This window comes from Schistosoma mansoni, chromosome 2 (genome assembly GCF_000237925.1).
Source record: "Schistosoma mansoni strain Puerto Rico chromosome 2, complete genome".
NCBI lineage: Eukaryota > Metazoa > Platyhelminthes > Trematoda > Strigeidida > Schistosomatidae > Schistosoma > Schistosoma mansoni.
The window spans coordinates 22,055,722-22,068,792 of NC_031496.1; the positions used below are offsets into that span (position 1 = coordinate 22,055,722).

At 32.8% G+C, this 13,071-nt stretch overlaps 1 non-coding gene across 1 annotated transcript; it reads left to right on the forward strand.

Annotated features, from left to right (window-relative positions):
- The first annotated feature begins 3,510 nt into the window (after positions 1-3,510).
- Positions 3,511-3,577, forward strand: Smp_tRNA_02314_Pseudo_TTA.1.1. Its single transcript has one exon. It is a non-coding gene (tRNA).
- The last annotated feature ends 9,494 nt before the right edge of the window (positions 3,578-13,071 follow it).

The following is a 13,071-nucleotide window of genomic DNA, read 5'->3' on the forward strand; positions in this document are numbered from 1 at the left end:
TATTATTGATTTTACTAACAATAAACATAATTAAGTTTATTATCAGAATGAGGTTTATGAAGATTGTATTAATTTTATTAATTGAATTTTTATGAATCAATGTAAATTAGACCCACAAGTATTTCCACGTTTTCAATGGTGGTCTAACTTAGATCAACTCATGTATTTGACTATTATATAATTGTAGTTACCAAAACAGTTATCAAAACATTGTTTTTTAAAAAACTTCAGTTATAAATTCATTTAGTATTGATTATTTGAATCTTCCCATCGATGTGTTAGGACTGCAACTGGTCAGTCTCTAATTGGCATATGTGCATACTGTGCGTATTGCCTCGATATTATTATTATTATTAATGGCTTTATTCAATATTATAATCTGGTACAATATAGAATTCTCAGCACGAGTTATTTCAACAAGTTTTTTTACCAAAAAAGAAACAAAAAAAAACAGAAAACGAATAAAAAAAGTTTCAAGAAAAAACTCAGTTTATACAAATTATCGAATTTGAGACATGCCTAACAGTACAGGTTATTTACTAGGTCAACTCTAACAGCCTGTTCGTCACAAAGTAAATTTGCTAAGTAAGGTATTACAGAACTTTTATAGACTTGCTTGCGTGTATGGATTTTAATGTATTTACGTCTCGTTCTACCAGAAGATATACAAGGAGAAAAATATGAATGAAGCGGATGGTTAGTATCTGATAAGATAACACCTGCCAAGAGTTTGCAGGACTTAAGATGTCTATCCACAAGCATATTAATAATGAATTCAAAAGATTCACCACATACCTTGCGAACTGCCTTCAGCACTCTACGCAAAACAGCAAAGTCTTTTCTCAAAAGCCCAGGAAAGAATAATGGAGAACAGTATAGAATAATAGGTAATATGCAGGAATTTACAAATTGTAAGAGTAAATGGCGAGTAATCCCAAAAGCATGCAGCCTCTCTATGTAGTATGTCAAACGGTAAACTTTTTTCGATAAGAGTAAAACATGAGAAGATCAAGAAAGATCAGAGGAAAAAATGACACCAAGATATTTGACCCTCGACAATGTGTTTATTAAGGAGTCTCCAATGGCACAAGCATTATGGGATCCCAAAATAGAGTATAGGTTCTGTCCATGTCTCAAGCTAAAATTAACAGCTTGACATTTAGATGGATTGAGTAAGAGACCATTACCAACAGACCACCTTTCAATACGAGATAAAAACTCATTCATTTCTATGGGATGTAAGGAGGTAGAAATCGGCATACATACAGTGAGGTCGTCCACATATTTTACAAAAGTGTTTTCTGTGGAAGATGGTAGATCATGCAGAAAAAAAGAGAAGAGCAGAGGTGAAAGAACAGATCCTTGTGGCACACCTACATTAGACAGTAGAGATGTTGGACACTTTCCTTCAAATAGAGTGTACTGTTCACTTCCAGAAAGGTAGGAACATAGTCAATTGGTTATCCAGCTGTCAGTGTCGACGCTGATCAGCTTCTTAAGTAAGAGGTGTCTTGGAATAGAATCAAAGGCATAAGTAAAGTCCAGGAAAGCGCATCTAACATACTTCTTACCCTTTTCCAACCCGAACACTATATTGTGATGCAGAACAGCAACGGCATCTAATGTGCTTCTTTTGCATTTGTAAACAAACTGATATGGATCACAGTGCTCTTTTATTGCAGGTTGAAGTGGTTGTATCAGTAATTTTTCCATTATTTTAAGGAAAGGTGAAGTTATTGCAATGAGTCTAAGTTTCGCATTTTTATCACTGGAAGCCTTCTTTGGTATAGGGATTATCTTTATCTTTCTCCACATTTTCGGTAAGACATTAGTTGAGAAGGATCTGCTAAAGATATTCGTTAATGGATAACATAAAACATCAGCACATTTTTTTAAAAAGGAGGTTTGGGATACCATCAGGTCCTAAACATTGGGATGAATTAAGTGACTGGAGACATTTTCGGACATCATTTTCAGTGAAACTGGAAACACAATTATTCTTCAGACCCTTGGATATGGGGAGCATGATGTCAGATGACTGACGTATAAAGGACTTATTTAAGTCACAAGCATTCAGCTGGTTATCGCTTCTAGTCTTCTTGTTCCCTGTAATTTCTTTAAAGAGTTTCCACATACTTGGAGAGCTTTTACAAGATAGGAGTTTTTGAGTAAACACAGAGTTGAGACGTCTAATCTCTTGGTTTATTTGACCATTTAACTTACGAACTTCAGTAGTATTTTTCTCCTTGTACATCCTTTCTTTTACCCTCCGTAGTCGTTTTAGTTGTGGAGATGTTAGTCGATCAAAACTTAAAAAGAAGGTTTCGGTAGGACAGCAAATATCAAAACAGAATTCAAGATAACAGGTGATAACATCAGTTGTGTTTTCTATTGAGTCATCTGTAAATAATTCCCAGTTGGTCGTACGAAACATGTATTTTAGATTTTGTAAATTCCCTTCTGAGTAATTCATGTATATTACTTTTTTGGTATGGTGCATGTGTGTACTCTTTCCATGTTTACCATATACTTTAGGCAGAACACGAATTATACAGTGATCCGAGCCAGACAATGGAGCACGTTTGCGAGTCACATAGGTACCCACATCATTAATGAAAACCGAATCTAAATGAGCATTCAAACGAGTAGGAAAATCTACTACATTTAGGTGACCTAGTGATGTAAGGAAGCTACAGTCACATGAATTGAAATCACCACATACAATTGAAAGTGAATCACTGAAGGCAGTAACGGCAAATTCAGTAAATTTATCAGCGAAGACAGATAGCGCAGATGATGTGCAGTCTGGAGTCATGTAGATATTGGTAACATAAGTATATTTGTATTTATTCAGGTGTTTTGGACGGCACCTTAAAGTTAGACAGTCAATAAAGTCATTTGAAAACTTGAAAAAGAGAAAAGTAGATCGACACCAGTTAACGTTTACAAACGTAGCTACTCCGCCACCACACGTCTTTTTATTGTTTGATCGATCCTGACGATAGATATTAAAATCACGTAATGATACTAAGCAATCATCCTGTAAGTCAGTTAACCAAGATTCTTGAATTGTGATGACACCACAATTACGATACATGTTTTGACTTAGCAGAAATTGGAGATAGTCCACCTTGTTAATTAGAGATCGACAGTTAGAATTAAGCAACTCTGGAATCGACATTTGATTAATGTTCATTCTCTTCAATGCATATTGCCAACCACCACGATGTCTCTTATTGTACTTGTTTGTGATTTTTGCAGGGAAAGGACGTAAGTTTTTCATAAACGCGCCTGTATAGGTTATGCGGTTAATAAACATAATGATAAGTTAAAACAAATTAAAAAACTCAGATAACTTGTTGAAATATTTAGATGGCAGAAACAGGTAGCCCAGGTATTCAAGCAAGCCGCCTTATTTCATCCTTAACACATCGATGGGAAGATTCAAACAATCAATATTAAATGAATTTAAACTTCACCCCATTGCACAAGCAAGTGGCTATCAGGACTCAGTGGCCGAGTGGATAACGCGATGGCGTTTAAAGCGAAAGGTACTAGGTTCGAGTCCCAGAGTGAACATGAACTCTGAAATGGAGGTACATCCAGCTGATTATGTCCCAAATAAGACGTAACGCGTATCAAACTGGATTCCACTGCTAGTCACTATCCATCTTTGCTTATAATGCATATGAATTAAGGCTATATCGAGACAATACTCACAGTATGCACATATGCCAATAAGAGACTGGTCAATTACAGCACTTAGTAACAATAAGAAGATTCAAACAAACAATACCAAGTGAATGTATAGAGTACTATTATTGTTATTGTCATATTTAGGTTGTTTTTTTTCAATTTTAGGCCTGTGTGCAAATAAATGAAAATGAATTTTTTTTGGAATTATAATTAACACACTTTTTTGAAAACAAAACTGACCTGAAATGAACGATTAATATTATTAAATCAAATATATAAATTATAATCCCTAATGATAATAAAGTGCCATGACAACATTTGATATTATTATTTTGTTTAGAATTTTGGACTCAACTTTATATAAGATTAATTTTATAAGTGTAGTTTATTAAATATTAGTTATAATTATTTTATTAGTTATTAAGTAATCAATAAATTATTATAACCAAAGATGGATAGTGGCTAGTAGTGGAATCCAGTTGGACGCGCCTTTCGTCCTACTTGAAACTCGTCAGCTGGATGTACCTCCATTTCAGAGTTCATGTTCACTCTGGGACTCGAACCTAGTACCTTTCGCTTTAAACGCCATCGCGTTATCCACTCGGCCACTGAGTCCTGATAGCCACTTGCTTGTGCAATGGGGTGAAGTTTGAATTCACTTGATATTGTTTGCTTGAATCGTCGCATTGATGTTTAGAACTGCAAACGATCAGTCTCTGGAATGATTCAACAAAACAATACCAAGTGAATTCAATTAGTTAAATAGTTGTTAAGAAGGGAGAATAGGTTCTCTTTGGAGCTTGTTCTATAAATCTTTTTATTCATAGTGGTTATGTTGTAATAATTTAATTTGTCATAGATTTCAAACAAAACTACTTGATGTTGATTCATCTAATCTACGCATTTCATGTAAGTTTAGATAACCAAAAAAATTGGATGAATTTTGTTCTCGAAGAGATCTAAGAATTTATTTATTAATATTAATAAATACTCTTGTTTTATTGTTTTTAAAGTTGTTTACATATATCTTGTAGTGCGATTCTTCGCTAATCTTTTACCTCAATAGCCGTTATAATACAAACCTCAACGGTGCCTGAATTCAGAAGGTAAAGAGAAGCTTCAACTACCGTTTATTATCAAATAACGCAGACCACAAAGGTACAAGCACATGAGTAGTAAGTATCAGCGAGCAAGCGCAAGCAGTTACATAGGCAAGTTTATCGTTGAATTGTAAAAGCGCAAAGCAAGACAAAGTAAAAGCTAATAATAGGATTTCAGTGCAAACATATATGGGGAGGAGTATGAGACATCGAAAGACATTTAAGTAATCAACGTTTTGGCTAGAGTCTGTCATGTGTTCTTGTGATCATAATAGTACAAAGATATATGCAAATTGTTACTATCCAAATGACAATGTCTGTTAAGTAAGTTAATAAAAGGGCCTAGCCAAAATTAACCATAATCGAAATTGATTGTAGGATATTTGCTATAATATATCTCTAAAACATGCATAGATTTTAATTTGATAGACAACAATCATTATTAGATTAAGTACTACGTTCATCAACCTGGAATTCCTAAAATCTTACTTTCAATGTAATGAATTTGGATAGATCGCATTGTATGATTTATCAGTCAATTATTTAGATTCCGATGAGTAATCACATTGAATCAACTATTGTCCTACCAAGATGAAATCAGTTACTCATGATGTAGTGCTATATGAAATTGATTAACGATATTAACTAGCTTTGATTTAAACTAACTGAAACCTGATGATAATCGTCAACGATTCATAGCGGAAGATCTACCCAGGTACATAAAATACAACATAAACCACTAAGCAGCTCTAGACGAGATGAATGTCTGATGGAATGGGATGTAATGAATTCAAACCACGAAAATCACCCCTTTCATCTATATATTCGCAGATAAAACTACTTAAACCCAGTATGCCACTGGAGTGAATAACCTTCATTGTTAATTTTTCCTGTCATAAAGGGGTTTGTTGGTTAGCAAATAAACTGAAACCAGTTCATGAATAGTTGACTATTAATTGTTTAAAAGATATTTTTTGAATTTGCTAAAACGTAGATTAAAAAATATAACTAATAAACTTGTAGTCTCCTATGGCATCATCATTTACCAAAATCTCTCTGGAAGTAACTATTAATATTATTGTTGAACATTTTAGAAGCTGTATGTATACAAAGTCATAAAACAATTAGTTACCAAGATTAAGCACCAAAAATGTTCATTTTCAGAGCAAAAAATATAGAGTAGATATACATAGTCTTGTTAGATCAATTTTTACTGATAAATTTGTTGGAAACCTGCAAAGAAAAAAAAATTATGTGTAACGATGTAAGTCATGAAATTACGCTTCTGGAAGGCTTTTACAAGGCACATTTCAATATGAAGTTGTAATGGAACATCGAATAGATGATTAATTTTATTTCCTAGACTTGATAATCTCCCGAAAAGATGACAATACTTTCCGAAGACATTATCTAAGCCTTTATGAGTCTCATACGATAAGCTACAAATCTTGACTGGTGAAATCTCTGTAATGTGAAGCTAGAAAGCAGTGTTCAATAAATAAACTCAAAGTATACGGAAATAGAGACATGGATATGACGAAGTGTTTACCATATTCATTGATAAATAAATATTGTGGTGAATATTACACAAAGAAGGAAATTGATAAACTTGACAAGGAATGTTTATTCTTCAGACTAATCAACAAAAGCGATGAGTAGTTTGAAGTTGAAAGTGATTGTGAAAGTTATATTTTCTTCTGAAAAACTAATAGTTATATAAACAACATTATACTCAACAACATAAACAAAAGTAGATAGGTACATTTCTTGAGTCATATCTAACTTTGTTTACTAGTTTATACGAACGTGCAAAAATAGTTACTTTGAGAGAATAGGAAAACTAACATTTGCATGTTTTCTTTCTACGATTTCTAAGAACATTTGACTTAAAAAGGAAAATTAGTTTTTACATTTCGATTGCACTTGGAATTTCGGATATAAAAAACAAAATAAACACAGTGTGCACATTTAAAATCATCAATAACTAGAACAAGTAAATGTAGGTAAAACTATCATAGGCCATTAAAATTAGGAAAAACCTTTGCCTTTGCATTGAAAAAGAGTCCGTGGTTAATTTCCAACGGCTTTGATTATAAAAATAGCAATGCTAAGAACTTGATTTTTTATTGTTCGCAAAAAAGATTTCTTTGATATGTGCTCTTGTTATAAAATGAAATTCATCCAAAATCGAAAATTTGTTAGATACTGGATAGCTGAATGATGTGGTTGCCATGTCAATACGAAGCTTTAAACTACATTCGGGTATTTATCTATTCCTACTGATAACTTTTTCTGTACTTAATTTCGACAATGATTGTCAATTATTCTATAAAGTTGTTCAGTTAGGAGTTTGAATAGTCTATCATCCAATAATTAATTACTTTGCGACATTTTCGTAATTATTAAGCTAGAGATCTTTCGGTTATTATTCATTCAACATCAGCAGAATTGAGTTATGTTAATTAAAATCATACTCATAATAAACCTTTCAAACTAAAACACTTTTAATGAATTCTTTTTGTAATTTATTTCATTTGAGCTGTTATTTATAATCATTTCCCATTGTTGATACAGTTGTAACGGTCAGAAAGTCTCAGCTGTTGCATGTTTACACAATGTCGTAACATTGCTGTGAAACTGATCAAGTGGTCTAGCTTCAATTAACTCACGCTTTCAACTATGATCAAGTGTTTGTTGACACAGTATACAGAAGCCAAATAGCAAAAATTTGTCCGACACTTCTCAATTTTTATAAATGTTTTGTCTAAACGATTATTAATTTAATCAAATCTTTAATTTAAATTTGATAAAAAAGTAGTTAATTAACAACTTTCAATACGAATCTTATGGTATCAGAAACTGACTAAAGCATAATTATGCGGATCACTGAACTTTGTAGTTAGTTGAAATCATGTTGACATTCATTAGATCTAAAGGTTTCCAGTCACAACTTGTATACGACCTCTCAAGATCACTGTTAACAAAACAGCTGTACAATGTATCCTGGCATTTTGTGTTGCTCCAGCTAATGTTAGCCTTAAAAATAAAGTACCATCATATAAATTTTTACCTTTTATAAAAGGTTTCATGTCTACTAATTATAAGATTATGGATAGTGGTTTTATGTAGAAGATTCGACCAGTAAGTAAAGAAAATTAGAGAGAGTTGGTAATGTTTACTAAAATATTAGAAGAATTAAACAATTAACTGCAATTTGTGCCTAATCTGTTTCTTTAAAATCCTAGCTAATCATTTATCCAGGATGTTAGGCTGTTAGAGACAATCTAGAATTAACCCTGAAACCTAGATTTTCTTTTTTCAGCATTTGTCTCCATGATGTACATTTAATTTCAAAGAAACTAATACTGTGTGTGGAATTCGAATTTGCATCACTCAGGTTCACAATGTAAGATAAGAACCATCGACTTTTTAGTCTGTTACTGACTGATTGTCAGCAATACATGCACAGATATAACAAACATTCATTTAAGTCAAACTTATATAATCGCTGCCAAAACAATCTAATTCCTTAATTAGATTGTTTATTTAAAACGATATTTATGGGAAGCGTTAGATTTCAGTTTGTATATATATATATATATATATATATATATATATATATATATATACATATATATATATATATATGTTAAGACGTGATTTGTTGATAACCGAATTGATAAAGAGACAACTTGTTCCCTTTCAGTTTTTTTTTTCTAACGTTTATCACTTGTTTTGTATGTAGCTAACCGCATATCTCATATTAGACATATGCATATATAAAATAAATGTCTGATGACAAAATGTTTTCGCAAAAACTTTCAAGCAATCTATGCTTTAATCTTCTTGAATTCATCTTTCTTCTATTGTAAGAAATGCTAACATTTACAACTGACAAATAATCCCCAAGATTTATATATTCATATTAAGATTTCATTAAATGTGATATGGTAATGTGATTGTATTTATGTATCTGAATGACTTATAAATATTCGGTCTTATCCCTAGCTGTATATCTATTCTACCATCTTTCTATATATGCATATAAAACCTTTTTGTTAGTTTTATTTGTTAACACATTGGTTTCACGTTGTTGTTTTTTTGGGCAAATTTTAAAGGGTATCATGATATTATATCCATTCATTTATTTTCTAATGTAACTACTTTAATCCTTTGTTTCGTTGCTTATCTGTACTTAACTACTGGCTTCTTTTTTTCTAAAATAAAATAAGTCATTTCATTCCAATTGCTTATTCCATTGTTGAGTTTGAAGTATGATTAAAGTCATGTTTCTTTCTTGTGCATAGTATAGGCTAAATGAAAATTAAACGATTATGTCATATAACCACTTTTCTTTCTAACGAACAGACTGAAAATGTAACTTAATGTATGATGAGAAATAGTTGACACTAGTTATCAATGAAGTTGTTTTTCCATAGAGCAATAAAACTTTAATGATCAAAATAAGGCGATTGATAATTATCTGTTAGATTCGAAACTGGAATCGAACTAATACTAAACACCTTGTAGACCATCAACGTTGATGATCTATGTCGAATGATTGGAGGCCTACTCGAGTAAGACGGGAACGGTGTAACGAACCAGCTGACTTCGAAGTCACACTTCGCGACTAGCACCTTGTGTGGATTGCCTCATCGATGTATCAAGGAACCATGGATGCTCTGAAGACTGTACAACACAAAGGACGTCATTACAGGAATATATTAGTTAAAGTAGATACAAGCGAAAGTAGAACCACTGCCGGATGGGCCAGTTCATGGCGTATCATTAACTGATGCGCGCTGATTGTCCTTGACCTGATCTGTTCGATATTCAGTGACCGAACTGCCGGATGATTTAGCTAGGGTTCGGTGACATTTTACTGGCCCTACAACCTTAAATTCTAAAGCATTGATTAAACTTTATTATCTGAATCTTTATTGATTTTACATTATCTAAGTTAGTGAATCTACCGGCTAAAATATTACAGTTAAGTTAAAAGAGGTTGATGGAAGCTAATATGTTTTGGTGGCTAATTTTAGTAAATCTCAGAAACTTACATATTGAATAACACAATATAGAAGAGTAGTTTGGTGGTTTTTCAGACTTGTCATAATATATAGGTGGAGATTAATTTTGAAATAAACACTAACTATAATCTATGCATATAAAATAAAGTGGTTAATAGGATATGTTATACTTAATGATACAGAGTTCAAATCCAATCACAGTAATGGGTAATGTTTATAAATTAGATTAACCTTAACATTAACATCAGCTGTGAACTTCGTTAACGCGCATGATGTTTCCATCTAATAAATTCTAAAGCTAGCCAATCAAGCATGAAGTTATGTGATTACTTTACCCATTTTAGATGACATATTCCTATCCAGACTAAGTTTAGATCAATAAGTGTTGAGTTGAATGACTAAAATCCCTATATTTCGTTCCCATATTTAGAATGTCGACAGTGATGTCAGGCAGATGATAAATTGTAGTTCATAAAAGAAAACGCTGTAAAATCTTTTCTATAAACAGCACTTTAATATGTGGTTTACAAAGGATCATGAATTTTCTTGATGCTGGTAATCAGCGTAATTCAAACCATTGTATAAAAAGATCTATCCACTGAAGAGACACTTGGAGTGAGCCATATTTGAATTTCACTAGTTTCTATTCAATAAGCTGCAAAATGACTTTGTTTAGAACACTATTCAGTCATGTACTGAGGCTATGTTCAAAAGAAAAGACTGGAGAGGAATTAAACATAATTGAGAAGAGTTTGCGAGGTGACGGTTACCCAAAACGTTTACCGATAAGTATGGGATGGAATAGAATTTTCTATGGTAAAGGAAAAGCCAACCATTTCATAACTTGGATTTTAAGATGATGAGGCAGCTAACGTGATTAATTATAGACCAAGTGCCGCACTGAAGGGGGTATGTCGAACAAAAGTTGACAAATTTCCACCTCATGTTACTTTAAGTTGTATTTATCAGTTTATATTTTCGTCCCAAATCACTTGCAATGAAAAAATAGAATGGAGGCTTCTTATTTGTATCATATAGTACAACCGAAAAGGTCAACCCATTTTCAGCAGTAATACTACTGGTCATCTGCTTGATAATCGATACATAGTTGATAATTTAAAACTGTTCCCAATAATCAGTGCCCAAACAACCTCGAATTTACTACGTTGCACCGTATCGATAGCTTTTAACAAGTGGAAACCAAATATGTGCATTATAAAGCATACAGTGGTAAATTCATTCAGCATTGTTTGTTTGAATCTTCCCATCGATTTGTTAGGACTGCAACTGGTCAGTCTCTAATTGGCATATGTGCCAAGCACAAGCAAGTGGCTATCAGGACTCAGTGGCCGAGTGGATAACGCGATGGCGTTTGAAGCGAGGGTACTGCGTTCGAGTCCCAGAGTGAACATCAACTCTGAGATGCAGGTACATCCAGCTGACGAGTCCCAAATAAGACGAAACGCGCGTCCTGGATTCCACTACTAGCCACTATCCATCTCTGCTTACCATACAGTGGTAAGTTTCTCAACACCCTTGTAACTTCCATTATTTGTCGTTCAGTTAGGTAATATCTTATTCCGTATTCTTAATAACAAATTTCTTTCTTTCATTCCTGGGTCTTTTTTGCGCTTTACTCAATGTATTCTATTAATCTGTTCAGTGTTATAACCGTTATCACGTAACAGTAATATCAATTTTCATTCTCTAGAAACGTGTTTCCATGTGTTTTAAAATTTTTCTAAAATTTTCACTCAGTAACACAAATATCTATCTATTTTACAAATTTGAAATCCGTTCATAACTGTTTTTGTTACTCTACTAATCTCGATTAATAGGATACATTATCACAATAATTATAAATGATTATTACTATTTTTAAAGACTTTCGTCTAAGTTTGAATGAATAGTTTCACAGTATTTGGGCCCCGAGTTAATGTCAGATATTTAGGAGGGAAAATATATTTGTAAAATCTCAGTGATTAAATTTCAAATAAATCCAAAGTTTCTCTCGGCAATTTGGTCTAAGCTTTTTCAAGGAAATATAACCAGATATCAATATTATCGAATATAAGTAGGTACTAGGTTCTTCGGTTAACTGTGTACTATACAAGTTATCCAGTCATGTTAAAAATGTTGAAAGTAATTATTTGATGTAGTGCATATGAGACATCCGGTGTGTAATAAAAAGTGTATTAAGATAACAGACTGTGTCTATTTGTAAGTGGATCTAGGGTATGAGAAGGGATTTCATTGACAATTTATCACTTTTGATCACTGAATTTGTAGTGACCTGTTTTTCTCGACGAGAACGCGATTGGCATAATGGAAACAATTATTTTTATAATCAATTGTACCGGTGATTGTTTTACTGTACTCGTTTTGTTTAACTGTATCAAGATCACTTTTCGTTCCGTTGTCCATCTTGTCCGTTCGAACTTTCTTACGCTCTGCTCTTTTTGCTTGTACTCTTCGGCACGTTTAAGTATTCATTCGATACCACGAGATCGCCAATAAATATACTTTATCTGGCCCAGCTACAGCCTTCTGGTTTGCGAACTAGCGAAAGAACCAAGTCGTTTTCTGGCGCGTCATCTTATTGTAGTGGTGATCATAGTCAGTCGAGACTCGACGCCATCTACAAATTTTGAAGAAAACAGACAATTTTTTGTAGATGATATGAGCCAAAATGTCAAAACATGCATAAAGTAAAGATAAATAAACAAAATTAAGTTAATGAATGGATGTTTGTGTTATCGTACTGTTCAAGTTAATTGTTCATCCCTTATTTAGATAAACCAAATGATTCGAAAAGTTGAAAGTAATTTTTGTTTTTCAGATATTAAGTGATCGATTAAATAAAATAAAAAGTTCAGGTTTACTTATTAATTATTAGTTGCCATGGGATAGCTAATTGTATACCATTTCTACTATTAATACTGTTTGGATTTTTCCAATATATGTAGGGCTTCGGGTGTTAGTCTTTCTTTCAGTATGAACCAAAACCATTAAGTAGGATTCTTATACCAGTGAAATCGATTGTATGGACCCAACTCTATTGAGTGCAATGCTATTTCTGACTTGTTTTTTAAACTTTTTCATATCATCTGAGGATTTAGTAATGTGCTTCAAGCAAAGTTTGTGTTCCTTCATGCTCAGATTAAGTTGTGGTGATGTCTCATTTACATATATAGCACTGCAATTATCAAATTTTATCTCAAGTACATAATTCTTTTGTTCCTCCT